The sequence below is a fragment of the Hoplias malabaricus genome, unplaced genomic scaffold (genome assembly GCF_029633855.1).
Source record: "Hoplias malabaricus isolate fHopMal1 unplaced genomic scaffold, fHopMal1.hap1 scaffold_67, whole genome shotgun sequence".
NCBI classification, from domain to species: Eukaryota; Metazoa; Chordata; class Actinopteri; order Characiformes; family Erythrinidae; genus Hoplias; species Hoplias malabaricus.
The window spans coordinates 168,842-190,672 of record NW_027100801.1 but is presented as its reverse complement, the minus strand read 5'-3'; the positions used below and the strand labels follow the sequence as shown (position 1 = coordinate 190,672).

At 40.0% G+C, this 21,831-nt stretch overlaps 62 non-coding genes and 3 pseudogenes across 62 annotated transcripts; all 65 read left to right on the top strand.

The window, feature by feature from the left end:
- Window positions 1-104: 104 nt before the first annotated feature.
- On the top strand, window positions 105-223 carry LOC136680407 (5S ribosomal RNA). Its single transcript, XR_010797058.1, has one exon. It is a non-coding gene; the product is annotated as a 5S ribosomal RNA (ribosomal RNA).
- Window positions 224-428: 205 nt separating this feature from the next.
- On the top strand, window positions 429-547 carry LOC136680826 (5S ribosomal RNA). Its single transcript, XR_010797427.1, has one exon. It is a non-coding gene; the product is annotated as a 5S ribosomal RNA (ribosomal RNA).
- Window positions 548-770: 223 nt separating this feature from the next.
- LOC136680825 (5S ribosomal RNA) lies at window positions 771-889 on the top strand. The gene has a single exon (XR_010797426.1). It is a non-coding gene; the product is annotated as a 5S ribosomal RNA (ribosomal RNA).
- A 207-nt stretch (window positions 890-1,096) lies between these two features.
- Window positions 1,097-1,215, top strand: LOC136680824 (5S ribosomal RNA). Its single transcript, XR_010797425.1, has one exon. It is a non-coding gene; the product is annotated as a 5S ribosomal RNA (ribosomal RNA).
- A 207-nt stretch (window positions 1,216-1,422) lies between these two features.
- On the top strand, window positions 1,423-1,541 carry LOC136680406 (5S ribosomal RNA). Its single transcript, XR_010797057.1, has one exon. It is a non-coding gene; the product is annotated as a 5S ribosomal RNA (ribosomal RNA).
- Window positions 1,542-1,746: 205 nt separating this feature from the next.
- Window positions 1,747-1,865, top strand: LOC136680823 (5S ribosomal RNA). The gene has a single exon (XR_010797424.1). It is a non-coding gene; the product is annotated as a 5S ribosomal RNA (ribosomal RNA).
- Window positions 1,866-2,088: 223 nt separating this feature from the next.
- Window positions 2,089-2,207, top strand: LOC136680822 (5S ribosomal RNA). The gene has a single exon (XR_010797423.1). It is a non-coding gene; the product is annotated as a 5S ribosomal RNA (ribosomal RNA).
- Window positions 2,208-2,414: 207 nt separating this feature from the next.
- Window positions 2,415-2,533, top strand: LOC136680821 (5S ribosomal RNA). The gene has a single exon (XR_010797422.1). It is a non-coding gene; the product is annotated as a 5S ribosomal RNA (ribosomal RNA).
- Window positions 2,534-2,755: 222 nt separating this feature from the next.
- Window positions 2,756-2,874, top strand: LOC136680820 (5S ribosomal RNA). The gene has a single exon (XR_010797421.1). It is a non-coding gene; the product is annotated as a 5S ribosomal RNA (ribosomal RNA).
- Window positions 2,875-3,097: 223 nt separating this feature from the next.
- LOC136680819 (5S ribosomal RNA) lies at window positions 3,098-3,216 on the top strand. The gene has a single exon (XR_010797420.1). It is a non-coding gene; the product is annotated as a 5S ribosomal RNA (ribosomal RNA).
- Window positions 3,217-3,502: 286 nt separating this feature from the next.
- Window positions 3,503-3,621, top strand: LOC136680405 (5S ribosomal RNA). Its single transcript, XR_010797056.1, has one exon. It is a non-coding gene; the product is annotated as a 5S ribosomal RNA (ribosomal RNA).
- Window positions 3,622-3,844: 223 nt separating this feature from the next.
- LOC136680818 (5S ribosomal RNA) lies at window positions 3,845-3,963 on the top strand. The gene has a single exon (XR_010797419.1). It is a non-coding gene; the product is annotated as a 5S ribosomal RNA (ribosomal RNA).
- A 223-nt stretch (window positions 3,964-4,186) lies between these two features.
- LOC136680817 (5S ribosomal RNA) lies at window positions 4,187-4,305 on the top strand. The gene has a single exon (XR_010797418.1). It is a non-coding gene; the product is annotated as a 5S ribosomal RNA (ribosomal RNA).
- A 207-nt stretch (window positions 4,306-4,512) lies between these two features.
- On the top strand, window positions 4,513-4,631 carry LOC136680403 (5S ribosomal RNA). Its single transcript, XR_010797054.1, has one exon. It is a non-coding gene; the product is annotated as a 5S ribosomal RNA (ribosomal RNA).
- Window positions 4,632-4,853: 222 nt separating this feature from the next.
- LOC136680815 (5S ribosomal RNA) lies at window positions 4,854-4,972 on the top strand. The gene has a single exon (XR_010797416.1). It is a non-coding gene; the product is annotated as a 5S ribosomal RNA (ribosomal RNA).
- Window positions 4,973-5,195: 223 nt separating this feature from the next.
- LOC136680814 (5S ribosomal RNA) lies at window positions 5,196-5,314 on the top strand. Its single transcript, XR_010797415.1, has one exon. It is a non-coding gene; the product is annotated as a 5S ribosomal RNA (ribosomal RNA).
- Window positions 5,315-5,521: 207 nt separating this feature from the next.
- Window positions 5,522-5,640, top strand: LOC136680812 (5S ribosomal RNA). The gene has a single exon (XR_010797414.1). It is a non-coding gene; the product is annotated as a 5S ribosomal RNA (ribosomal RNA).
- Window positions 5,641-5,862: 222 nt separating this feature from the next.
- On the top strand, window positions 5,863-5,981 carry LOC136680811 (5S ribosomal RNA). Its single transcript, XR_010797413.1, has one exon. It is a non-coding gene; the product is annotated as a 5S ribosomal RNA (ribosomal RNA).
- Window positions 5,982-6,203: 222 nt separating this feature from the next.
- LOC136680810 (5S ribosomal RNA) lies at window positions 6,204-6,322 on the top strand. Its single transcript, XR_010797412.1, has one exon. It is a non-coding gene; the product is annotated as a 5S ribosomal RNA (ribosomal RNA).
- Window positions 6,323-6,529: 207 nt separating this feature from the next.
- Window positions 6,530-6,648, top strand: LOC136680809 (5S ribosomal RNA). Its single transcript, XR_010797411.1, has one exon. It is a non-coding gene; the product is annotated as a 5S ribosomal RNA (ribosomal RNA).
- Window positions 6,649-6,869: 221 nt separating this feature from the next.
- On the top strand, window positions 6,870-6,988 carry LOC136680808 (5S ribosomal RNA). Its single transcript, XR_010797410.1, has one exon. It is a non-coding gene; the product is annotated as a 5S ribosomal RNA (ribosomal RNA).
- A 207-nt stretch (window positions 6,989-7,195) lies between these two features.
- On the top strand, window positions 7,196-7,314 carry LOC136680807 (5S ribosomal RNA). The gene has a single exon (XR_010797409.1). It is a non-coding gene; the product is annotated as a 5S ribosomal RNA (ribosomal RNA).
- A 221-nt stretch (window positions 7,315-7,535) lies between these two features.
- Window positions 7,536-7,654, top strand: LOC136680806 (5S ribosomal RNA). The gene has a single exon (XR_010797408.1). It is a non-coding gene; the product is annotated as a 5S ribosomal RNA (ribosomal RNA).
- A 207-nt stretch (window positions 7,655-7,861) lies between these two features.
- On the top strand, window positions 7,862-7,980 carry LOC136680805 (5S ribosomal RNA). Its single transcript, XR_010797407.1, has one exon. It is a non-coding gene; the product is annotated as a 5S ribosomal RNA (ribosomal RNA).
- Window positions 7,981-8,187: 207 nt separating this feature from the next.
- On the top strand, window positions 8,188-8,306 carry LOC136680803 (5S ribosomal RNA). The gene has a single exon (XR_010797405.1). It is a non-coding gene; the product is annotated as a 5S ribosomal RNA (ribosomal RNA).
- Window positions 8,307-8,528: 222 nt separating this feature from the next.
- LOC136680802 (5S ribosomal RNA) lies at window positions 8,529-8,647 on the top strand. The gene has a single exon (XR_010797404.1). It is a non-coding gene; the product is annotated as a 5S ribosomal RNA (ribosomal RNA).
- A 222-nt stretch (window positions 8,648-8,869) lies between these two features.
- LOC136680801 (5S ribosomal RNA) lies at window positions 8,870-8,988 on the top strand. The gene has a single exon (XR_010797403.1). It is a non-coding gene; the product is annotated as a 5S ribosomal RNA (ribosomal RNA).
- Window positions 8,989-9,195: 207 nt separating this feature from the next.
- On the top strand, window positions 9,196-9,314 carry LOC136680800 (5S ribosomal RNA). The gene has a single exon (XR_010797402.1). It is a non-coding gene; the product is annotated as a 5S ribosomal RNA (ribosomal RNA).
- Window positions 9,315-9,537: 223 nt separating this feature from the next.
- Window positions 9,538-9,656, top strand: LOC136680799 (5S ribosomal RNA). The gene has a single exon (XR_010797401.1). It is a non-coding gene; the product is annotated as a 5S ribosomal RNA (ribosomal RNA).
- A 207-nt stretch (window positions 9,657-9,863) lies between these two features.
- LOC136680452 (5S ribosomal RNA) lies at window positions 9,864-9,982 on the top strand (annotated as a pseudogene).
- Window positions 9,983-10,205: 223 nt separating this feature from the next.
- LOC136680798 (5S ribosomal RNA) lies at window positions 10,206-10,324 on the top strand. The gene has a single exon (XR_010797400.1). It is a non-coding gene; the product is annotated as a 5S ribosomal RNA (ribosomal RNA).
- Window positions 10,325-10,547: 223 nt separating this feature from the next.
- Window positions 10,548-10,666, top strand: LOC136680797 (5S ribosomal RNA). Its single transcript, XR_010797399.1, has one exon. It is a non-coding gene; the product is annotated as a 5S ribosomal RNA (ribosomal RNA).
- A 207-nt stretch (window positions 10,667-10,873) lies between these two features.
- Window positions 10,874-10,992, top strand: LOC136680796 (5S ribosomal RNA). Its single transcript, XR_010797398.1, has one exon. It is a non-coding gene; the product is annotated as a 5S ribosomal RNA (ribosomal RNA).
- A 207-nt stretch (window positions 10,993-11,199) lies between these two features.
- Window positions 11,200-11,318, top strand: LOC136680402 (5S ribosomal RNA). Its single transcript, XR_010797053.1, has one exon. It is a non-coding gene; the product is annotated as a 5S ribosomal RNA (ribosomal RNA).
- Window positions 11,319-11,541: 223 nt separating this feature from the next.
- Window positions 11,542-11,660, top strand: LOC136680795 (5S ribosomal RNA). The gene has a single exon (XR_010797397.1). It is a non-coding gene; the product is annotated as a 5S ribosomal RNA (ribosomal RNA).
- Window positions 11,661-11,866: 206 nt separating this feature from the next.
- On the top strand, window positions 11,867-11,985 carry LOC136680794 (5S ribosomal RNA). Its single transcript, XR_010797396.1, has one exon. It is a non-coding gene; the product is annotated as a 5S ribosomal RNA (ribosomal RNA).
- A 221-nt stretch (window positions 11,986-12,206) lies between these two features.
- On the top strand, window positions 12,207-12,325 carry LOC136680792 (5S ribosomal RNA). The gene has a single exon (XR_010797394.1). It is a non-coding gene; the product is annotated as a 5S ribosomal RNA (ribosomal RNA).
- A 207-nt stretch (window positions 12,326-12,532) lies between these two features.
- LOC136680791 (5S ribosomal RNA) lies at window positions 12,533-12,651 on the top strand. Its single transcript, XR_010797393.1, has one exon. It is a non-coding gene; the product is annotated as a 5S ribosomal RNA (ribosomal RNA).
- Window positions 12,652-12,858: 207 nt separating this feature from the next.
- Window positions 12,859-12,977, top strand: LOC136680401 (5S ribosomal RNA). The gene has a single exon (XR_010797052.1). It is a non-coding gene; the product is annotated as a 5S ribosomal RNA (ribosomal RNA).
- A 223-nt stretch (window positions 12,978-13,200) lies between these two features.
- LOC136680790 (5S ribosomal RNA) lies at window positions 13,201-13,319 on the top strand. The gene has a single exon (XR_010797392.1). It is a non-coding gene; the product is annotated as a 5S ribosomal RNA (ribosomal RNA).
- Window positions 13,320-13,526: 207 nt separating this feature from the next.
- Window positions 13,527-13,645, top strand: LOC136680789 (5S ribosomal RNA). The gene has a single exon (XR_010797391.1). It is a non-coding gene; the product is annotated as a 5S ribosomal RNA (ribosomal RNA).
- A 207-nt stretch (window positions 13,646-13,852) lies between these two features.
- LOC136680400 (5S ribosomal RNA) lies at window positions 13,853-13,971 on the top strand. The gene has a single exon (XR_010797051.1). It is a non-coding gene; the product is annotated as a 5S ribosomal RNA (ribosomal RNA).
- A 223-nt stretch (window positions 13,972-14,194) lies between these two features.
- LOC136680788 (5S ribosomal RNA) lies at window positions 14,195-14,313 on the top strand. Its single transcript, XR_010797390.1, has one exon. It is a non-coding gene; the product is annotated as a 5S ribosomal RNA (ribosomal RNA).
- Window positions 14,314-14,519: 206 nt separating this feature from the next.
- LOC136680787 (5S ribosomal RNA) lies at window positions 14,520-14,638 on the top strand. Its single transcript, XR_010797389.1, has one exon. It is a non-coding gene; the product is annotated as a 5S ribosomal RNA (ribosomal RNA).
- A 222-nt stretch (window positions 14,639-14,860) lies between these two features.
- On the top strand, window positions 14,861-14,979 carry LOC136680786 (5S ribosomal RNA). Its single transcript, XR_010797388.1, has one exon. It is a non-coding gene; the product is annotated as a 5S ribosomal RNA (ribosomal RNA).
- Window positions 14,980-15,186: 207 nt separating this feature from the next.
- LOC136680584 (5S ribosomal RNA) lies at window positions 15,187-15,305 on the top strand. The gene has a single exon (XR_010797194.1). It is a non-coding gene; the product is annotated as a 5S ribosomal RNA (ribosomal RNA).
- A 220-nt stretch (window positions 15,306-15,525) lies between these two features.
- LOC136680785 (5S ribosomal RNA) lies at window positions 15,526-15,644 on the top strand. Its single transcript, XR_010797387.1, has one exon. It is a non-coding gene; the product is annotated as a 5S ribosomal RNA (ribosomal RNA).
- Window positions 15,645-15,850: 206 nt separating this feature from the next.
- On the top strand, window positions 15,851-15,969 carry LOC136680784 (5S ribosomal RNA). The gene has a single exon (XR_010797386.1). It is a non-coding gene; the product is annotated as a 5S ribosomal RNA (ribosomal RNA).
- A 206-nt stretch (window positions 15,970-16,175) lies between these two features.
- Window positions 16,176-16,294, top strand: LOC136680783 (5S ribosomal RNA). The gene has a single exon (XR_010797385.1). It is a non-coding gene; the product is annotated as a 5S ribosomal RNA (ribosomal RNA).
- Window positions 16,295-16,516: 222 nt separating this feature from the next.
- On the top strand, window positions 16,517-16,635 carry LOC136680781 (5S ribosomal RNA). Its single transcript, XR_010797383.1, has one exon. It is a non-coding gene; the product is annotated as a 5S ribosomal RNA (ribosomal RNA).
- Window positions 16,636-16,842: 207 nt separating this feature from the next.
- On the top strand, window positions 16,843-16,961 carry LOC136680573 (5S ribosomal RNA). Its single transcript, XR_010797183.1, has one exon. It is a non-coding gene; the product is annotated as a 5S ribosomal RNA (ribosomal RNA).
- A 221-nt stretch (window positions 16,962-17,182) lies between these two features.
- LOC136680780 (5S ribosomal RNA) lies at window positions 17,183-17,301 on the top strand. Its single transcript, XR_010797382.1, has one exon. It is a non-coding gene; the product is annotated as a 5S ribosomal RNA (ribosomal RNA).
- Window positions 17,302-17,507: 206 nt separating this feature from the next.
- LOC136680562 (5S ribosomal RNA) lies at window positions 17,508-17,626 on the top strand. Its single transcript, XR_010797172.1, has one exon. It is a non-coding gene; the product is annotated as a 5S ribosomal RNA (ribosomal RNA).
- Window positions 17,627-17,847: 221 nt separating this feature from the next.
- Window positions 17,848-17,966, top strand: LOC136680779 (5S ribosomal RNA). Its single transcript, XR_010797381.1, has one exon. It is a non-coding gene; the product is annotated as a 5S ribosomal RNA (ribosomal RNA).
- Window positions 17,967-18,172: 206 nt separating this feature from the next.
- LOC136680399 (5S ribosomal RNA) lies at window positions 18,173-18,291 on the top strand. Its single transcript, XR_010797050.1, has one exon. It is a non-coding gene; the product is annotated as a 5S ribosomal RNA (ribosomal RNA).
- Window positions 18,292-18,514: 223 nt separating this feature from the next.
- On the top strand, window positions 18,515-18,633 carry LOC136680778 (5S ribosomal RNA). Its single transcript, XR_010797380.1, has one exon. It is a non-coding gene; the product is annotated as a 5S ribosomal RNA (ribosomal RNA).
- A 206-nt stretch (window positions 18,634-18,839) lies between these two features.
- LOC136680776 (5S ribosomal RNA) lies at window positions 18,840-18,958 on the top strand. Its single transcript, XR_010797379.1, has one exon. It is a non-coding gene; the product is annotated as a 5S ribosomal RNA (ribosomal RNA).
- A 222-nt stretch (window positions 18,959-19,180) lies between these two features.
- Window positions 19,181-19,299, top strand: LOC136680774 (5S ribosomal RNA). The gene has a single exon (XR_010797377.1). It is a non-coding gene; the product is annotated as a 5S ribosomal RNA (ribosomal RNA).
- Window positions 19,300-19,506: 207 nt separating this feature from the next.
- Window positions 19,507-19,625, top strand: LOC136680426 (5S ribosomal RNA; annotated as a pseudogene).
- Window positions 19,626-19,846: 221 nt separating this feature from the next.
- Window positions 19,847-19,965, top strand: LOC136680773 (5S ribosomal RNA). The gene has a single exon (XR_010797376.1). It is a non-coding gene; the product is annotated as a 5S ribosomal RNA (ribosomal RNA).
- Window positions 19,966-20,171: 206 nt separating this feature from the next.
- Window positions 20,172-20,290, top strand: LOC136680550 (5S ribosomal RNA). Its single transcript, XR_010797161.1, has one exon. It is a non-coding gene; the product is annotated as a 5S ribosomal RNA (ribosomal RNA).
- A 221-nt stretch (window positions 20,291-20,511) lies between these two features.
- Window positions 20,512-20,630, top strand: LOC136680772 (5S ribosomal RNA). The gene has a single exon (XR_010797375.1). It is a non-coding gene; the product is annotated as a 5S ribosomal RNA (ribosomal RNA).
- A 206-nt stretch (window positions 20,631-20,836) lies between these two features.
- On the top strand, window positions 20,837-20,955 carry LOC136680771 (5S ribosomal RNA). Its single transcript, XR_010797374.1, has one exon. It is a non-coding gene; the product is annotated as a 5S ribosomal RNA (ribosomal RNA).
- Window positions 20,956-21,177: 222 nt separating this feature from the next.
- LOC136680428 (5S ribosomal RNA) lies at window positions 21,178-21,296 on the top strand (annotated as a pseudogene).
- Window positions 21,297-21,515: 219 nt separating this feature from the next.
- LOC136680770 (5S ribosomal RNA) lies at window positions 21,516-21,634 on the top strand. The gene has a single exon (XR_010797373.1). It is a non-coding gene; the product is annotated as a 5S ribosomal RNA (ribosomal RNA).
- Window positions 21,635-21,831: the final 197 nt, after the last annotated feature.

Sequence of the window (21,831 nt, the reverse complement as noted above, 5' to 3'; positions counted from 1 at the left end):
TTTCATTTGAGGTGTCAGGTGGTCTACCGTTTACAGGCAGATCTAAAACAAGTATTACTCTTAGAAGAGTATATAGAAATAGTCTTCTACAGCCAGCAGTGATCGCTTACGGCCATACCACTCCTTGAAAGCCCGATCCCGTCTGATCTCGGAAGCGAAGAAGAGTTAGGCCTAGTTAGTACTTGGATGGGAGACTGCCTGGGAATACTAGGTGCTGTAAGCTTTTTAGCTAAAGTTTCTATTATAAAGGCAGTAACCACAGTCATTTAAACACAAGAGAAGAAGAAAACTACAAAAAAAAAAACGAACTGGAAAGCCAATCATTTTCATTTGAGGTGTCAGGTGGTCTACCGTTTACAGGCAGATCTAAAACAAGTATTACTCTTAGAAGAGTATATAGAAATAGTCTTCTACAGCCAGCAGTGATCGCTTACGGCCATACCACTCCTTGAAAGCCCGATCCCGTCTGATCTCGGAAGCGAAGAAGAGTTGGGCCTAGTTAGTACTTGGATGGGAGACTGCCTGGGAATACTAGGTGCTGTAAGCTTTTTAGCTTAAGTTTCTATTATAAAGGCAGTAACCACAGTCATTTAAACGCAAGAGAAGAAGAAAACTTTAAAAAAAAAAAACAACAACAAAAAAAAAACGAACTGGAAAGCCAATCATTTTCATTTGAGGTGTCAGGTGGTCTACCGTTTACAGGCAGATCTAAAACAAGTATTACTCTTAGAAGAGTATATAGAAATAGTCTTCTACAGCCAGCAGTGATCGCTTACGGCCATACCACTCCTTGAAAGCCCGATCCCGTCTGATCTCGGAAGCGAAGAAGAGTTGGGCCTAGTTAGTACTTGGATGGGAGACTGCCTGGGAATACTAGGTGCTGTAAGCTTTTTAGCTTAAGCTTCTATTATAAAGACAGTAACCACAGTCATTTAAACACAAGAGAAGAAGAAAACTACAAAAAAAAAAAAAAGAACTGGAAAGCCAATCATTTTCATTTGAGGTGTCAGGTGGTCTACCGTTTACAGGCAGATCTAAAACAAGTATTACTCTTAGAAGAGTATATAGAAATAGTCTTCTACAGCCAGCAGTGATCGCTTACGGCCATACCACTCCTTGAAAGCCCGATCCCGTCTGATCTCGGAAGCGAAGAAGAGTTGGGCCTAGTTAGTACTTGGATGGGAGACTGCCTGGGAATACTAGGTGCTGTAAGCTTTTTAGCTTAAGCTTCTATTATAAAGACAGTAACCACAGTCATTTAAACACAAGAGAAGAAGAAAACTACAAAAAAAAAAAAAAGAACTGGAAAGCCAATCATTTTCATTTGAGGTGTCAGGTGGTCTACCGTTTACAGGCAGATCTAAAACAAGTATTACTCTTAGAAGAGTATATAGAAATAGTCTTCTACAGCCAGCAGTGATCGCTTACGGCCATACCACTCCTTGAAAGCCCGATCCCGTCTGATCTCGGAAGCGAAGAAGAGTTAGGCCTAGTTAGTACTTGGATGGGAGACTGCCTGGGAATACTAGGTGCTGTAAGCTTTTTAGCTAAAGTTTCTATTATAAAGGCAGTAACCACAGTCATTTAAACACAAGAGAAGAAGAAAACTACAAAAAAAAAAACGAACTGGAAAGCCAATCATTTTCATTTGAGGTGTCAGGTGGTCTACCGTTTACAGGCAGATCTAAAACAAGTATTACTCTTAGAAGAGTATATAGAAATAGTCTTCTACAGCCAGCAGTGATCGCTTACGGCCATACCACTCCTTGAAAGCCCGATCCCGTCTGATCTCGGAAGCGAAGAAGAGTTGGGCCTAGTTAGTACTTGGATGGGAGACTGCCTGGGAATACTAGGTGCTGTAAGCTTTTTAGCTTAAGTTTCTATTATAAAGGCAGTAACCACAGTCATTTAAACGCAAGAGAAGAAGAAAACTTTAAAAAAAAAAAACAACAACAAAAAAAAAACGAACTGGAAAGCCAATCATTTTCATTTGAGGTGTCAGGTGGTCTACCGTTTACAGGCAGATCTAAAACAAGTATTACTCTTAGAAGAGTATATAGAAATAGTCTTCTACAGCCAGCAGTGATCGCTTACGGCCATACCACTCCTTGAAAGCCCGATCCCGTCTGATCTCGGAAGCGAAGAAGAGTTGGGCCTAGTTAGTACTTGGATGGGAGACTGCCTGGGAATACTAGGTGCTGTAAGCTTTTTAGCTTAAGCTTCTATTATAAAGACAGTAACCACAGTCATTTAAACACAAGAGAAGAAGAAAACTACAAAAAAAAAAAAAAGAACTGGAAAGCCAATCATTTTCATTTGAGGTGTCAGGTGGTCTACCGTTTACAGGCAGATCTAAAACAAGTATTACTCTTAGAAGAGTATATAGAAATAGTCTTCTACAGCCAGCAGTGATCGCTTACGGCCATACCACTCCTTGAAAGCCCGATCCCGTCTGATCTCGGAAGCGAAGAAGAGTTGGGCCTAGTTAGTACTTGGATGGGAGACTGCCTGGGAATACTAGGTGCTGTAAGCTTTTTAGCTAAAGTTTCTATTATAAAGGCAGTAACCACAGTCATTTAAACACAAGAGAAGAAGAAAACTTAAAAAAAAAAAACAACAAAAAAAAAAAAACGAACTGGAAAGCCAATCATTTTCATTTGAGGTGTCAGGTGGTCTACCGTTTACAGGCAGATCTAAAACAAGTATTACTCTTAGAAGAGTATATAGAAATAGTCTTCTACAGCCAGCAGTGATCGCTTACGGCCATACCACTCCTTGAAAGCCCGATCCCGTCTGATCTCGGAAGCGAAGAAGAGTTGGGCCTAGTTAGTACTTGGATGGGAGACTGCCTGGGAATACTAGGTGCTGTAAGCTTTTTAGCTTAAGTTTCTATTATAAAGGCAGTAACCACAGTCATTTAAACGCAAGAGAAGAAGAAAACTTTAAAAAAAAAAAACAACAACAAAAAAAAAACGAACTGGAAAGCCAATCATTTTCATTTGAGGTGTCAGGTGGTCTACCGTTTACAGGCAGATCTAAAACAAGTATTACTCTTAGAAGAGTATATAGAAATAGTCTTCTACAGCCAGCAGTGATCGCTTACGGCCATACCACTCCTTGAAAGCCCGATCCCGTCTGATCTCGGAAGCGAAGAAGAGTTGGGCCTAGTTAGTACTTGGATGGGAGACTGCCTGGGAATACTAGGTGCTGTAAGCTTTTTAGCTTAAGCTTCTATTATAAAGACAGTAACCACAGTCATTTAAACACAAGAGAAGAACGGTAGGTGCTGTAAGCTTTTTAGCTTAAGCTTCTATTATAAAGACAGTAACCACAGTCATTTAAACACAAGAGAAGAAGAAAACTACAAAAAAAAAAAAAAGAACTGGAAAGCCAATCATTTTCATTTGAGGTGTCAGGTGGTCTACCGTTTACAGGCAGATCTAAAACAAGTATTACTCTTAGAAGAGTATATAGAAATAGTCTTCTACAGCCAGCAGTGATCGCTTACGGCCATACCACTCCTTGAAAGCCCGATCCCGTCTGATCTCGGAAGCGAAGAAGAGTTAGGCCTAGTTAGTACTTGGATGGGAGACTGCCTGGGAATACTAGGTGCTGTAAGCTTTTTAGCTAAAGTTTCTATTATAAAGGCAGTAACCACAGTCATTTAAACACAAGAGAAGAAGAAAACTTAAAAAAAAAAAACAACAAAAAAAAAAAAAACGAACTGGAAAGCCAATCATTTTCATTTGAGGTGTCAGGTGGTCTACCGTTTACAGGCAGATCTAAAACAAGTATTACTCTTAGAAGAGTATATAGAAATAGTCTTCTACAGCCAGCAGTGATCGCTTACGGCCATACCACTCCTTGAAAGCCCGATCCCGTCTGATCTCGGAAGCGAAGAAGAGTTGGGCCTAGTTAGTACTTGGATGGGAGACTGCCTGGGAATACTAGGTGCTGTAAGCTTTTTAGCTTAAGTTTCTATTATAAAGGCAGTAACCACAGTCATTTAAACGCAAGAGAAGAAGAAAACTTTAAAAAAAAAAAACAACAACAAAAAAAAAACGAACTGGAAAGCCAATCATTTTCATTTGAGGTGTCAGGTGGTCTACCGTTTACAGGCAGATCTAAAACAAGTATTACTCTTAGAAGAGTATATAGAAATAGTCTTCTACAGCCAGCAGTGATCGCTTACGGCCATACCACTCCTTGAAAGCCCGATCCCGTCTGATCTCGGAAGCGAAGAAGAGTTGGGCCTAGTTAGTACTTGGATGGGAGACTGCCTGGGAATACTAGGTGCTGTAAGCTTTTTAGCTTAAGCTTCTATTATAAAGACAGTAACCACAGTCATTTAAACACAAGAGAAGAAGAAAACTACAAAAAAAAAAAAAAGAACTGGAAAGCCAATCATTTTCATTTGAGGTGTCAGGTGGTCTACCGTTTACAGGCAGATCTAAAACAAGTATTACTCTTAGAAGAGTATATAGAAATAGTCTTCTACAGCCAGCAGTGATCGCTTACGGCCATACCACTCCTTGAAAGCCCGATCCCGTCTGATCTCGGAAGCGAAGAAGAGTTAGGCCTAGTTAGTACTTGGATGGGAGACTGCCTGGGAATACTAGGTGCTGTAAGCTTTTTAGCTAAAGTTTCTATTATAAAGGCAGTAACCACAGTCATTTAAACACAAGAGAAGAAGAAAACTTAAAAAAAAAAAACAACAAAAAAAAAAAAACGAACTGGAAAGCCAATCATTTTCATTTGAGGTGTCAGGTGGTCTACCGTTTACAGGCAGATCTAAAACAAGTATTACTCTTAGAAGAGTATATAGAAATAGTCTTCTACAGCCAGCAGTGATCGCTTACGGCCATACCACTCCTTGAAAGCCCGATCCCGTCTGATCTCGGAAGCGAAGAAGAGTTGGGCCTAGTTAGTACTTGGATGGGAGACTGCCTGGGAATACTAGGTGCTGTAAGCTTTTTAGCTTAAGTTTCTATTATAAAGGCAGTAACCACAGTCATTTAAACGCAAGAGAAGAAGAAAACTTTAAAAAAAAAAAACAACAACAAAAAAAAAACGAACTGGAAAGCCAATCATTTTCATTTGAGGTGTCAGGTGGTCTACCGTTTACAGGCAGATCTAAAACAAGTATTACTCTTAGAAGAGTATATAGAAATAGTCTTCTACAGCCAGCAGTGATCGCTTACGGCCATACCACTCCTTGAAAGCCCGATCCCGTCTGATCTCGGAAGCGAAGAAGAGTTGGGCCTAGTTAGTACTTGGATGGGAGACTGCCTGGGAATACTAGGTGCTGTAAGCTTTTTAGCTTAAGCTTCTATTATAAAGACAGTAACCACAGTCATTTAAACACAAGAGAAGAAGAAAACTACAAAAAAAAAAAAAAGAACTGGAAAGCCAATCATTTTCATTTGAGGTGTCAGGTGGTCTACCGTTTACAGGCAGATCTAAAACAAGTATTACTCTTAGAAGAGTATATAGAAATAGTCTTCTACAGCCAGCAGTGATCGCTTACGGCCATACCACTCCTTGAAAGCCCGATCCCGTCTGATCTCGGAAGCGAAGAAGAGTTGGGCCTAGTTAGTACTTGGATGGGAGACTGCCTGGGAATACTAGGTGCTGTAAGCTTTTTAGCTAAAGTTTCTATTATAAAGGCAGTAACCACAGTCATTTAAACACAAGAGAAGAAGAAAACTTAAAAAAAAAAAACAACAAAAAAAAAAAAACGAACTGGAAAGCCAATCATTTTCATTTGAGGTGTCAGGTGGTCTACCGTTTACAGGCAGATCTAAAACAAGTATTACTCTTAGAAGAGTATATAGAAATAGTCTTCTACAGCCAGCAGTGATCGCTTACGGCCATACCACTCCTTGAAAGCCCGATCCCGTCTGATCTCGGAAGCGAAGAAGAGTTGGGCCTAGTTAGTACTTGGATGGGAGACTGCCTGGGAATACTAGGTGCTGTAAGCTTTTTAGCTTAAGTTTCTATTATAAAGGCAGTAACCACAGTCATTTAAACGCAAGAGAAGAAGAAAACTTTAAAAAAAAAAACAACAACAAAAAAAAAACGAACTGGAAAGCCAATCATTTTCATTTGAGGTGTCAGGTGGTCTACCGTTTACAGGCAGATCTAAAACAAGTATTACTCTTAGAAGAGTATATAGAAATAGTCTTCTACAGCCAGCAGTGATCGCTTACGGCCATACCACTCCTTGAAAGCCCGATCCCGTCTGATCTCGGAAGCGAAGAAGAGTTGGGCCTAGTTAGTACTTGGATGGGAGACTGCCTGGGAATACTAGGTGCTGTAAGCTTTTTAGCTTAAGCTTCTATTATAAAGACAGTAACCACAGTCATTTAAACACAAGAGAAGAAGAAAACTACAAAAAAAAAAAAAAGAACTGGAAAGCCAATCATTTTCATTTGAGGTGTCAGGTGGTCTACCGTTTACAGGCAGATCTAAAACAAGTATTACTCTTAGAAGAGTATATAGAAATAGTCTTCTACAGCCAGCAGTGATCGCTTACGGCCATACCACTCCTTGAAAGCCCGATCCCGTCTGATCTCGGAAGCGAAGAAGAGTTGGGCCTAGTTAGTACTTGGATGGGAGACTGCCTGGGAATACTAGGTGCTGTAAGCTTTTTAGCTAAAGTTTCTATTATAAAGGCAGTAACCACAGTCATTTAAACACAAGAGAAGAAGAAAACTTAAAAAAAAAAACAACAAAAAAAAAAAAACGAACTGGAAAGCCAATCATTTTCATTTGAGGTGTCAGGTGGTCTACCGTTTACAGGCAGATCTAAAACAAGTATTACTCTTAGAAGAGTATATAGAAATAGTCTTCTACAGCCAGCAGTGATCGCTTACGGCCATACCACTCCTTGAAAGCCCGATCCCGTCTGATCTCGGAAGCGAAGAAGAGTTGGGCCTAGTTAGTACTTGGATGGGAGACTGCCTGGGAATACTAGGTGCTGTAAGCTTTTTAGCTTAAGCTTCTATTATAAAGACAGTAACCACAGTCATTTAAACACAAGAGAAGAAGAAAACTACAAAAAAAAAAAAAAGAACTGGAAAGCCAATCATTTTCATTTGAGGTGTCAGGTGGTCTACCGTTTACAGGCAGATCTAAAACAAGTATTACTCTTAGAAGAGTATATAGAAATAGTCTTCTACAGCCAGCAGTGATCGCTTACGGCCATACCACTCCTTGAAAGCCCGATCCCGTCTGATCTCGGAAGCGAAGAAGAGTTGGGCCTAGTTAGTACTTGGATGGGAGACTGCCTGGGAATACTAGGTGCTGTAAGCTTTTTAGCTAAAGTTTCTATTATAAAGGCAGTAACCACAGTCATTTAAACACAAGAGAAGAAGAAAACTTAAAAAAAAAAACAACAAAAAAAAAAAAACGAACTGGAAAGCCAATCATTTTCATTTGAGGTGTCAGGTGGTCTACCGTTTACAGGCAGATCTAAAACAAGTATTACTCTTAGAAGAGTATATAGAAATAGTCTTCTACAGCCAGCAGTGATCGCTTACGGCCATACCACTCCTTGAAAGCCCGATCCCGTCTGATCTCGGAAGCGAAGAAGAGTTGGGCCTAGTTAGTACTTGGATGGGAGACTGCCTGGGAATACTAGGTGCTGTAAGCTTTTTAGCTTAAGCTTCTATTATAAAGACAGTAACCACAGTCATTTAAACACAAGAGAAGAAGAAAACTACAAAAAAAAAAAAAAGAACTGGAAAGCCAATCATTTTCATTTGAGGTGTCAGGTGGTCTACCGTTTACAGGCAGATCTAAAACAAGTATTACTCTTAGAAGAGTATATAGAAATAGTCTTCTACAGCCAGCAGTGATCGCTTACGGCCATACCACTCCTTGAAAGCCCGATCCCGTCTGATCTCGGAAGCGAAGAAGAGTTGGGCCTAGTTAGTACTTGGATGGGAGACTGCCTGGGAATACTAGGTGCTGTAAGCTTTTTAGCTTAAGCTTCTATTATAAAGACAGTAACCACAGTCATTTAAACACAAGAGAAGAAGAAAACTACAAAAAAAAAAAAAAGAACTGGAAAGCCAATCATTTTCATTTGAGGTGTCAGGTGGTCTACCGTTTACAGGCAGATCTAAAACAAGTATTACTCTTAGAAGAGTATATAGAAATAGTCTTCTACAGCCAGCAGTGATCGCTTACGGCCATACCACTCCTTGAAAGCCCGATCCCGTCTGATCTCGGAAGCGAAGAAGAGTTGGGCCTAGTTAGTACTTGGATGGGAGACTGCCTGGGAATACTAGGTGCTGTAAGCTTTTTAGCTAAAGTTTCTATTATAAAGGCAGTAACCACAGTCATTTAAACACAAGAGAAGAAGAAAACTTAAAAAAAAACAACGATAAAAAAAAAAAAACGAACTGGAAAGCCAATCATTTTCATTTGAGGTGTCAGGTGGTCTACCGTTTACAGGCAGATCTAAAACAAGTATTACTCTTAGAAGAGTATATAGAAATAGTCTTCTACAGCCAGCAGTGATCGCTTACGGCCATACCACTCCTTGAAAGCCCGATCCCGTCTGATCTCGGAAGCGAAGAAGAGTTGGGCCTAGTTAGTACTTGGATGGGAGACTGCCTGGGAATACTAGGTGCTGTAAGCTTTTTAGCTTAAGTTTCTATTATAAAGGCAGTAACCACAGTCATTTAAACGCAAGAGAAGAAGAAAACTTTAAAAAAAAAAACAACAACAAAAAAAAAACGAACTGGAAAGCCAATCATTTTCATTTGAGGTGTCAGGTGGTCTACCGTTTACAGGCAGATCTAAAACAAGTATTACTCTTAGAAGAGTATATAGAAATAGTCTTCTACAGCCAGCAGTGATCGCTTACGGCCATACCACTCCTTGAAAGCCCGATCCCGTCTGATCTCGGAAGCGAAGAAGAGTTGGGCCTAGTTAGTACTTGGATGGGAGACTGCCTGGGAATACTAGGTGCTGTAAGCTTTTTAGCTTAAGCTTCTATTATAAAGACAGTAACCACAGTCATTTAAACACAAGAGAAGAAGAAAACTACAAAAAAAAAAAAAAGAACTGGAAAGCCAATCATTTTCATTTGAGGTGTCAGGTGGTCTACCGTTTACAGGCAGATCTAAAACAAGTATTACTCTTAGAAGAGTATATAGAAATAGTCTTCTACAGCCAGCAGTGATCGCTTACGGCCATACCACTCCTTGAAAGCCCGATCCCGTCTGATCTCGGAAGCGAAGAAGAGTTGGGCCTAGTTAGTACTTGGATGGGAGACTGCCTGGGAATACTAGGTGCTGTAAGCTTTTTAGCTTAAGTTTCTATTATAAAGGCAGTAACCACAGTCATTTAAACGCAAGAGAAGAAGAAAACTTTAAAAAAAAAAAACAACAACAAAAAAAAAACGAACTGGAAAGCCAATCATTTTCATTTGAGGTGTCAGGTGGTCTACCGTTTACAGGCAGATCTAAAACAAGTATTACTCTTAGAAGAGTATATAGAAATAGTCTTCTACAGCCAGCAGTGATCGCTTACGGCCATACCACTCCTTGAAAGCCCGATCCCGTCTGATCTCGGAAGCGAAGAAGAGTTGGGCCTAGTTAGTACTTGGATGGGAGACTGCCTGGGAATACTAGGTGCTGTAAGCTTTTTAGCTTAAGCTTCTATTATAAAGACAGTAACCACAGTCATTTAAACACAAGAGAAGAAGAAAACTACAAAAAAAAAAAAAAGAACTGGAAAGCCAATCATTTTCATTTGAGGTGTCAGGTGGTCTACCGTTTACAGGCAGATCTAAAACAAGTATTACTCTTAGAAGAGTATATAGAAATAGTCTTCTACAGCCAGCAGTGATCGCTTACGGCCATACCACTCCTTGAAAGCCCGATCCCGTCTTATCTCGGAAGCGAAGAAGAGTTAGGCCTAGTTAGTACTTGGATGGGAGACTGCCTGGGAATACTAGGTGCTGTAAGCTTTTTAGCTAAAGTTTCTATTATAAAGGCAGTAACCACAGTCATTTAAACACAAGAGAAGAAGAAAACTTAAAAAAAAAAAACAACAAAAAAAAAAAAAACGAACTGGAAAGCCAATCATTTTCATTTGAGGTGTCAGGTGGTCTACCGTTTACAGGCAGATCTAAAACAAGTATTACTCTTAGAAGAGTATATAGAAATAGTCTTCTACAGCCAGCAGTGATCGCTTACGGCCATACCACTCCTTGAAAGCCCGATCCCGTCTGATCTCGGAAGCGAAGAAGAGTTGGGCCTAGTTAGTACTTGGATGGGAGACTGCCTGGGAATACTAGGTGCTGTAAGCTTTTTAGCTTAAGCTTCTATTATAAAGGCAGTAACCACAGTCATTTAAACGCAAGAGAAGAAGAAAACTTTAAAAAAAAAAAACAACAACAAAAAAAAAACGAACTGGAAAGCCAATCATTTTCATTTGAGGTGTCAGGTGGTCTACCGTTTACAGGCAGATCTAAAACAAGTATTACTCTTAGAAGAGTATATAGAAATAGTCTTCTACAGCCAGCAGTGATCGCTTACGGCCATACCACTCCTTGAAAGCCCGATCCCGTCTGATCTCGGAAGCGAAGAAGAGTTGGGCCTAGTTAGTACTTGGATGGGAGACTGCCTGGGAATACTAGGTGCTGTAAGCTTTTTAGCTTAAGCTTCTATTATAAAGACAGTAACCACAGTCATTTAAACACAAGAGAAGAAGAAAACTACAAAAAAAAAAAAAAGAACTGGAAAGCCAATCATTTTCATTTGAGGTGTCAGGTGGTCTACCGTTTACAGGCAGATCTAAAACAAGTATTACTCTTAGAAGAGTATATAGAAATAGTCTTCTACAGCCAGCAGTGATCGCTTACGGCCATACCACTCCTTGAAAGCCCGATCCCGTCTGATCTCGGAAGCGAAGAAGAGTTGGGCCTAGTTAGTACTTGGATGGGAGACTGCCTGGGAATACTAGGTGCTGTAAGCTTTTTAGCTTAAGCTTCTATTATAAAGACAGTAACCACAGTCATTTAAACACAAGAGAAGAAGAAAACTACAAAAAAAAAAAAAAGAACTGGAAAGCCAATCATTTTCATTTGAGGTGTCAGGTGGTCTACCGTTTACAGGCAGATCTAAAACAAGTATTACTCTTAGAAGAGTATATAGAAATAGTCTTCTACAGCCAGCAGTGATCGCTTACGGCCATACCACTCCTTGAAAGCCCGATCCCGTCTGATCTCGGAAGCGAAGAAGAGTTAGGCCTAGTTAGTACTTGGATGGGAGACTGCCTGGGAATACTAGGTGCTGTAAGCTTTTTAGCTAAAGTTTCTATTATAAAGGCAGTAACCACAGTCATTTAAACACAAGAGAAGAAGAAAACTTAAAAAAAAAAAACAACAAAAAAAAAAAAAACGAACTGGAAAGCCAATCATTTTCATTTGAGGTGTCAGGTGGTCTACCGTTTACAGGCAGATCTAAAACAAGTATTACTCTTAGAAGAGTATATAGAAATAGTCTTCTACAGCCAGCAGTGATCGCTTACGGCCATACCACTCCTTGAAAGCCCGATCCCGTCTGATCTCGGAAGCGAAGAAGAGTTGGGCCTAGTTAGTACTTGGATGGGAGACTGCCTGGGAATACTAGGTGCTGTAAGCTTTTTAGCTTAAGCTTCTATTATAAAGACAGTAACCACAGTCATTTAAACACAAGAGAAGAAGAAAACTACAAAAAAAAAAAACGAACTGGAAAGCCAATCATTTTCATTTGAGGTGTCAGGTGGTCTACCGTTTACAGGCAGATCTAAAACAAGTATTACTCTTAGAAGAGTATATAGAAATAGTCTTCTACAGCCAGCAGTGATCGCTTACGGCCATACCACTCCTTGAAAGCCCGATCCCGTCTGATCTCGGAAGCGAAGAAGAGTTGGGCCTAGTTAGTACTTGGATGGGAGACTGCCTGGGAATACTAGGTGCTGTAAGCTTTTTAGCTTAAGTTTCTATTATAAAGGCAGTAACCACAGTCATTTAAACACAAGAGAAGAAGAAAACTTAAAAAAAAAAACAACAAAAAAAAAAAAACGAACTGGAAAGCCAATCATTTTCATTTGAGGTGTCAGGTGGTCTACCGTTTACAGGCAGATCTAAAACAAGTATTACTCTTAGAAGAGTATATAGAAATAGTCTTCTACAGCCAGCAGTGATCGCTTACGGCCATACCACTCCTTGAAAGCCCGATCCCGTCTGATCTCGGAAGCGAAGAAGAGTTGGGCCTAGTTAGTACTTGGATGGGAGACTGCCTGGGAATACTAGGTGCTGTAAGCTTTTTAGCTTAAGCTTCTATTATAAAGACAGTAACCACAGTCATTTAAACACAAGAGAAGAAGAAAACTACAAAAAAAAAAAAAAGAACTGGAAAGCCAATCATTTTCATTTGAGGTGTCAGGTGGTCTACCGTTTACAGGCAGATCTAAAACAAGTATTACTCTTAGAAGAGTATATAGAAATAGTCTTCTACAGCCAGCAGTGATCGCTTACGGCCATACCACTCCTTGAAAGCCCGATCCCGTCTGATCTCGGAAGCGAAGAAGAGTTGGGCCTAGTTAGTACTTGGATGGGAGACTGCCTGGGAATACTAGGTGCTGTAAGCTTTTTAGCTTAAGCTTCTATTATAAAGACAGTAACCACAGTCATTTAAACACAAGAGAAGAAGAAAACTACAAAAAAAAAAAAAAGAACTGGAAAGCCAATCATTTTCATTTGAGGTGTCAGGTGGTCTACCGTTTACAGGCAGATCTAAAACAAGTATTACTCTTAGAAGAGTATATAGAAATAGTCTTCTACAGCCAGCAGTGATCGCTTACGGCCATACCACTCCTTGAAAGCCCGATCCCGTCTGATCTCGGAAGCGAAGAAGAGTTAGGCCTAGTTAGTACTTGGATGGGAGACTGCCTGGGAATACTAGGTGCTGTAAGCTTTTTAGCTAAAGTTTCTATTATAAAGGCAGTAACCACAGTCATTTAAACGCAAGAGAAGAAGAAAACTTTAAAAAAAAAAAACAACAACAAAAAAAAAACGAACTGGAAAGCCAATCATTTTCATTTGAGGTGTCAGGTGGTCTACCGTTTACAGGCAGATCTAAAACAAGTATTACTCTTAGAAGAGTATATAGAAATAGTCTTCTACAGCCAGCAGTGATCGCTTACGGCCATACCACTCCTTGAAAGCCCGATCCCGTCTGATCTCGGAAGCGAAGAAGAGTTGGGCCTAGTTAGTACTTGGATGGGAGACTGCCTGGGAATACTAGGTGCTGTAAGCTTTTTAGCTTAAGCTTCTATTATAAAGACAGTAACCACAGTCATTTAAACACAAGAGAAGAAGAAAACTACAAAAAAAAAAAAAAGAACTGGAAAGCCAATCATTTTCATTTGAGGTGTCAGGTGGTCTACCGTTTACAGGCAGATCTAAAACAAGTATTACTCTTAGAAGAGTATATAGAAATAGTCTTCTACAGCCAGCAGTGATCGCTTACGGCCATACCACTCCTTGAAAGCCCGATCCCGTCTGATCTCGGAAGCGAAGAAGAGTTGGGCCTAGTTAGTACTTGGATGGGAGACTGCCTGGGAATACTAGGTGCTGTAAGCTTTTTAGCTTAAGCTTCTATTATAAAGACAGTAACCACAGTCATTTAAACACAAGAGAAGAAGAAAACTACAAAAAAAAAAAAAAGAACTGGAAAGCCAATCATTTTCATTTGAGGTGTCAGGTGGTCTACCGTTTACAGGCAGATCTAAAACAAGTATTACTCTTAGAAGAGTATATAGAAATAGTCTTCTACAGCCAGCAGTGATCGCTTACGGCCATACCACTCCTTGAAAGCCCGATCCCGTCTGATCTCGGAAGCGAAGAAGAGTTAGGCCTAGTTAGTACTTGGATGGGAGACTGCCTGGGAATACTAGGTGCTGTAAGCTTTTTAGCTAAAGTTTCTATTATAAAGGCAGTAACCACAGTCATTTAAACACAAGAGAAGAAGAAAACTTAAAAAAAAAAAACAACAAAAAAAAAAAAAACGAACTGGAAAGCCAATCATTTTCATTTGAGGTGTCAGGTGGTCTACCGTTTACAGGCAGATCTAAAACAAGTATTACTCTTAGAAGAGTATATAGAAATAGTCTTCTACAGCCAGCAGTGATCGCTTACGGCCATACCACTCCTTGAAAGCCCGATCCCGTCTGATCTCGGAAGCGAAGAAGAGTTGGGCCTAGTTAGTACTTGGATGGGAGACTGCCTGGGAATACTAGGTGCTGTAAGCTTTTTAGCTTAAGCTTCTATTATAAAGACAGTAACCACAGTCATTTAAACACAAGAGAAGAAGAAAACTACAAAAAAAAAAAACGAACTGGAAAGCCAATCATTTTCATTTGAGGTGTCAGGTGGTCTACCGTTTACAGGCAGATCTAAAACAAGTATTACTCTTAGAAGAGTATATAGAAATAGTCTTCTACAGCCAGCAGTGATCGCTTACGGCCATACCACTCCTTGAAAGCCCGATCCCGTCTGATCTCGGAAGCGAAGAAGAGTTGGGCCTAGTTAGTACTTGGATGGGAGACTGCCTGGGAATACTAGGTGCTGTAAGCTTTTTAGCTTAAGTTTCTATTATAAAGGCAGTAACCACAGTCATTTAAACACAAGAGAAGAAGAAAACTTAAAAAAAAACAACAACAAAAAAAAAAAAACGAACTGGAAAGCCAATCATTTTCATTTGAGGTGTCAGGTGGTCTACCGTTTACAGGCAGATCTAAAACAAGTATTACTCTTAGAAGAGTATATAGAAATAGTCTTCTACAGCCAGCAGTGATCGCTTACGGCCATACCACTCCTTGAAAGCCCGATCCCGTCTGATCTCGGAAGCGAAGAAGAGTTGGGCCTAGTTAGTACTTGGATGGGAGACTGCCTGGGAATACTAGGTGCTGTAAGCTTTTTAGCTTAAGCTTCTATTATAAAGACAGTAACCACAGTCATTTAAACACAAGAGAAGAAGAAAACTACAAAAAAAAAAAAAAGAACTGGAAAGCCAATCATTTTCATTTGAGGTGTCAGGTGGTCTACCGTTTACAGGCAGATCTAAAACAAGTATTACTCTTAGAAGAGTATATAGAAATAGTCTTCTACAGCCAGCAGTGATCGCTTACGGCCATACCACTCCTTGAAAGCCCGATCCCGTCTGATCTCGGAAGCGAAGAAGAGTTGGGCCTAGTTAGTACTTGGATGGGAGACTTCCTGGGAATACTAGGTGCTGTAAGCTTTTTAGCTAAAGTTTCTATTATAAAGGCAGTAACCACAGTCATTTAAACACAAGAGAAGAAGAAAACTTAAAAAAAAAACAACAAAAAAAAAAAAACGAACTGGAAAGCCAATCATTTTCATTTGAGGTGTCAGGTGGTCTACCGTTTACAGGCAGATCTAAAACAAGTATTACTCTTAGAAGAGTATATAGAAATAGTCTTCTACAGCCAGCAGTGATCGCTTACGGCCATACCACTCCTTGAAAGCCCGATCCCGTCTGATCTCGGAAGCGAAGAAGAGTTGGGCCTAGTTAGTACTTGGATGGGAGACTGCCTGGGAATACTAGGTGCTGTAAGCTTTTTAGCTTAAGCTTCTATTATAAAGACAGTAACCACAGTCATTTAAACACAAGAGAAGAAGAAAACTACAAAAAAAAAAAACGAACTGGAAAGCCAATCATTTTCATTTGAGGTGTCAGGTGGTCTACCGTTTACAGGCAGATCTAAAACAAGTATTACTCTTAGAAGAGTATATAGAAATAGTCTTCTACAGCCAGCAGTGATCGCTTACGGCCATACCACTCCTTGAAAGCCCGATCCCGTCTGATCTCGGAAGCGAAGAAGAGTTGGGCCTAGTTAGTACTTGGATGGGAGACTGCCTGGGAATACTAGGTGCTGTAAGCTTTTTAGCTTAAGCTTCTATTATAAAGACAGTAACCACAGTCATTTAAACACAAGAGAAGAAGAAAACTACAAAAAAAAAAAACGAACTGGAAAGCCAATCATTTTCATTTGAGGTGTCAGGTGGTCTACCGTTTACAGGCAGATCTAAAACAAGTATTACTCTTAGAAGAGTATATAGAAATAGTCTTCTACAGCCAGCAGTGATCGCTTACGGCCATACCACTCCTTGAAAGCCCGATCCCGTCTGATCTCGGAAGCGAAGAAGAGTTGGGCCTAGTTAGTACTTGGATGGGAGACTGCCTGGGAATACTAGGTGCTGTAAGCTTTTTAGCTTAAGTTTCTATTATAAAGGCAGTAACCACAGTCATTTAAACACAAGAGAAGAAGAAAACTTAAAAAAAAACAACAACAAAAAAAAAAAAACGAACTGGAAAGCCAATCATTTTCATTTGAGGTGTCAGGTGGTCTACCGTTTACAGGCAGATCTAAAACAAGTATTACTCTTAGAAGAGTATATAGAAATAGTCTTCTACAGCCAGCAGTGATCGCTTACGGCCATACCACTCCTTGAAAGCCCGATCCCGTCTGATCTCGGAAGCGAAGAAGAGTTGGGCCTAGTTAGTACTTGGATGGGAGACTGCCTGGGAATACTAGGTGCTGTAAGCTTTTTAGCTTAAGCTTCTATTATAAAGACAGTAACCACAGTCATTTAAACACAAGAGAAGAAGAAAACTACAAAAAAAAAAAAAAGAACTGGAAAGCCAATCATTTTCATTTGAGGTGTCAGGTGGTCTACCGTTTACAGGCAGATCTAAAACAAGTATTACTCTTAGAAGAGTATATAGAAATAGTCTTCTACAGCCAGCAGTGATCGCTTACGGCCATACCACTCCTTGAAAGCCCGATCCCGTCTGATCTCGGAAGCGAAGAAGAGTTGGGCCTAGTTAGTACTTGGATGGGAGACTTCCTGGGAATACTAGGTGCTGTAAGCTTTTTAGCTAAAGTTTCTATTATAAAGGCAGTAACCACAGTCATTTAAACACAAGAGAAGAAGAAAACTTAAAAAAAAAAACAACAAAAAAAAAAAAACGAACTGGAAAGCCAATCATTTTCATTTGAGGTGTCAGGTGGTCTACCGTTTACAGGCAGATCTAAAACAAGTATTACTCTTAGAAGAGTATATAGAAATAGTCTTCTACAGCCAGCAGTGATCGCTTACGGCCATACCACTCCTTGAAAGCCCGATCCCGTCTGATCTCGGAAGCGAAGAAGAGTTGGGCCTAGTTAGTACTTGGATGGGAGACTGCCTGGGAATACTAGGTGCTGTAAGCTTTTTAGCTTAAGCTTCTATTATAAAGACAGTAACCACAGTCATTTAAACACAAGAGAAGAAGAAAACTACAAAAAAAAAAAACGAACTGGAAAGCCAATCATTTTCATTTGAGGTGTCAGGTGGTCTACCGTTTACAGGCAGATCTAAAACAAGTATTACTCTTAGAAGAGTATATAGAAATAGTCTTCTACAGCCAGCAGTGATCGCTTACGGCCATACCACTCCTTGAAAGCCCGATCCCGTCTGATCTCGGAAGCGAAGAAGAGTTGGGCCTAGTTAGTACTTGGATGGGAGACTTCCTGGGAATACTAGGTGCTGTAAGCTTTTTAGCTAAAGTTTCTATTATAAAGGCAGTAACCACAGTCATTTAAACACAAGAGAAGAAGAAAACTTAAAAAAAAAAACAACAAAAAAAAAAAAACGAACTGGAAAGCCAATCATTTTCATTTGAGGTGTCAGGTGGTCTACCGTTTACAGGCAGATCTAAAACAAGTATTACTCTTAGAAGAGTATATAGAAATAGTCTTCTACAGCCAGCAGTGATCGCTTACGGCCATACCACTCCTTGAAAGCCCGATCCCGTCTGATCTCGGAAGCGAAGAAGAGTTGGGCCTAGTTAGTACTTGGATGGGAGACTGCCTGGGAATACTAGGTGCTGTAAGCTTTTTAGCTTAAGCTTCTATTATAAAGACAGTAACCACAGTCATTTAAACACAAGAGAAGAAGAAAACTACAAAAAAAAAAAACGAACTGGAAAGCCAATCATTTTCATTTGAGGTGTCAGGTGGTCTACCGTTTACAGGCAGATCTAAAACAAGTATTACTCTTAGAAGAGTATATAGAAATAGTCTTCTACAGCCAGCAGTGATCGCTTACGGCCATACCACTCCTTGAAAGCCCGATCCCGTCTGATCTCGGAAGCGAAGAAGAGTTAGGCCTAGTTAGTACTTGGATGGGAGACTGCCTGGGAATACTAGGTGCTGTAAGCTTTTTAGCTAAAGTTTCTATTATAAAGGCAGTAACCACAGTCATTTAAACACAAGAGAAGAAGAAAACTTAAAAAAAAAAAACAACAAAAAAAAAAAAAACGAACTGGAAAGCCAATCATTTTCATTTGAGGTGTCAGGTGGTCTACCGTTTACAGGCAGATCTAAAACAAGTATTACTCTTAGAAGAGTATATAGAAATAGTCTTCTACAGCCAGCAGTGATCGCTTACGGCCATACCACTCCTTGAAAGCCCGATCCCGTCTGATCTCGGAAGCGAAGAAGAGTTGGGCCTAGTTAGTACTTGGATGGGAGACTGCCTGGGAATACTAGGTGCTGTAAGCTTTTTAGCTTAAGCTTCTATTATAAAGACAGTAACCACAGTCATTTAAACACAAGAGAAGAAGAAAACTACAAAAAAAAAAAACGAACTGGAAAGCCAATCATTTTCATTTGAGGTGTCAGGTGGTCTACCGTTTACAGGCAGATCTAAAACAAGTATTACTCTTAGAAGAGTATATAGAAATAGTCTTCTACAGCCAGCAGTGATCGCTTACGGCCATACCACTCCTTGAAAGCCCGATCCCGTCTGATCTCGGAAGCGAAGAAGAGTTGGGCCTAGTTAGTACTTGGATGGGAGACTGCCTGGGAATACTAGGTGCTGTAAGCTTTTTAGCTTAAGTTTCTATTATAAAGGCAGTAACCACAGTCATTTAAACACAAGAGAAGAAGAAAACTTAAAAAAAAACAACAACAAAAAAAAAAAAACGAACTGGAAAGCCAATCATTTTCATTTGAGGTGTCAGGTGGTCTACCGTTTACAGGCAGATCTAAAACAAGTATTACTCTTAGAAGAGTATATAGAAATAGTCTTCTACAGCCAGCAGTGATCGCTTACGGCCATACCACTCCTTGAAAGCCCGATCCCGTCTGATCTCGGAAGCGAAGAAGAGTTGGGCCTAGTTAGTACTTGGATGGGAGACTGCCTGGGAATACTAGGTGCTGTAAGCTTTTTAGCTTAAGCTTCTATTATAAAGACAGTAACCACAGTCATTTAAACACAAGAGAAGAAGAAAACTACAAAAAAAAAAAAAAGAACTGGAAAGCCAATCATTTTCATTTGAGGTGTCAGGTGGTCTACCGTTTACAGGCAGATCTAAAACAAGTATTACTCTTAGAAGAGTATATAGAAATAGTCTTCTACAGCCAGCAGTGATCGCTTACGGCCATACCACTCCTTGAAAGCCCGATCCCGTCTGATCTCGGAAGCGAAGAAGAGTTCGGCCTAGTTAGTACTTGGATGGGAGACTTCCTGGGAATACTAGGTGCTGTAAGCTTTTTAGCTAAAGTTTCTATTATAAAGGCAGTAACCACAGTCATTTAAACACAAGAGAAGAAGAAAACTTAAAAAAAAAAACAACAAAAAAAAAAAAACGAACTGGAAAGCCAATCATTTTCATTTGAGGTGTCAGGTGGTCTACCGTTTACAGGCAGATCTAAAACAAGTATTACTCTTAGAAGAGTATATAGAAATAGTCTTCTACAGCCAGCAGTGATCGCTTACGGCCATACCACTCCTTGAAAGCCCGATCCCGTCTGATCTCGGAAGCGAAGAAGAGTTGGGCCTAGTTAGTACTTGGATGGGAGACTGCCTGGGAATACTAGGTGCTGTAAGCTTTTTAGCTTAAGCTTCTATTATAAAGACAGTAACCACAGTCATTTAAACACAAGAGAAGAAGAAAACTACAAAAAAAAAAAACGAACTGGAAAGCCAATCATTTTCATTTGAGGTGTCAGGTGGTCTACCGTTTACAGGCAGATCTAAAACAAGTATTACTCTTAGAAGAGTATATAGAAATAGTCTTCTACAGCCAGCAGTGATCGCTTACGGCCATACCACTCCTTGAAAGCCCGATCCCGTCTGATCTCGGAAGCGAAGAAGAGTTGGGCCTAGTTAGTACTTGGATGGGAGACTTCCTGGGAATACTAGGTGCTGTAAGCTTTTTAGCTAAAGTTTCTATTATAAAGGCAGTAACCACAGTCATTTAAACACAAGAGAAGAAGAAAACTTAAAAAAAAAAACAACAAAAAAAAAAAAACGAACTGGAAAGCCAATCATTTTCATTTGAGGTGTCAGGTGGTCTACCGTTTACAGGCAGATCTAAAACAAGTATTACTCTTAGAAGAGTATATAGAAATAGTCTTCTACAGCCAGCAGTGATCGCTTACGGCCATACCACTCCTTGAAAGCCCGATCCCGTCTGATCTCGGAAGCGAAGAAGAGTTGGGCCTAGTTAGTACTTGGATGGGAGACTGCCTGGGAATACTAGGTGCTGTAAGCTTTTTAGCTTAAGCTTCTATTATAAAGACAGTAACCACAGTCATTTAAACACAAGAGAAGAAGAAAACTACAAAAAAAAAAAACGAACTGGAAAGCCAATCATTTTCATTTGAGGTGTCAGGTGGTCTACCGTTTACAGGCAGATCTAAAACAAGTATTACTCTTAGAAGAGTATATAGAAATAGTCTTCTACAGCCAGCAGTGATCGCTTACGGCCATACCACTCCTTGAAAGCCCGATCCCGTCTGATCTCGGAAGCGAAGAAGAGTTGGGCCTAGTTAGTACTTGGATGGGAGACTGCCTGGGAATACTAGGTGCTGTAAGCTTTTTAGCTTAAGTTTCTATTATAAAGGCAGTAACCACAGTCATTTAAACGCAAGAGAAGAAGAAAACTTTAAAAAAAAAAACAACAACAAAAAAAAAACGAACTGGAAAGCCAATCATTTTCATTTGAGGTGTCAGGTGGTCTACCGTTTACAGGCAGATCTAAAACAAGTATTACTCTTAGAAGAGTATATAGAAATAGTCTTCTACAGCCAGCAGTGATCGCTTACGGCCATACCACTCCTTGAAAGCCCGATCCCGTCTGATCTCGGAAGCGAAGAAGAGTTGGGCCTAGTTAGCACTTGGATGGGAGACTGCCTGGGAATACTAGGTGCTGTAAGCTTTTTAGCTTAAGCTTCTATTATAAAGGCAGTAACCACAGTCATTTAAACACAAGAGAAGAAGAAAACTTAAAAAAAAAACAACAACAAAAAAAAACGAACTGGAAAGCCAATCATTTTCATTTGAGGTGTCAGGTGGTCTACCGTTTACAGGCAGATCTAAAACAAGTATTACTCTTAGAAGAGTATATAGAAATAGTCTTCTACAGCCAGCAGTGATCGCTTACGGCCATACCACTCCTTGAAAGCCCGATCCCGTCTGATCTCGGAAGCGAAGAAGAGTTGGGCCTAGTTAGTACTTGGATGGGAGACTGCCTGGGAATACTAGGTGCTGTAAGCTTTTTAGCTTAAGTTTCTATTATAAAGGCAGTAACCACAGTCATTTAAACACAAGAGAAGAAGAAAACTACAAAAAAAAAAAACGAACTGGAAAGCCAATCATTTTCATTTGAGGTGTCAGGTGGTCTACCGTTTACAGGCAGATCTAAAACAAGTATTACTCTTAGAAGAGTATATAGAAATAGTCTTCTACAGCCA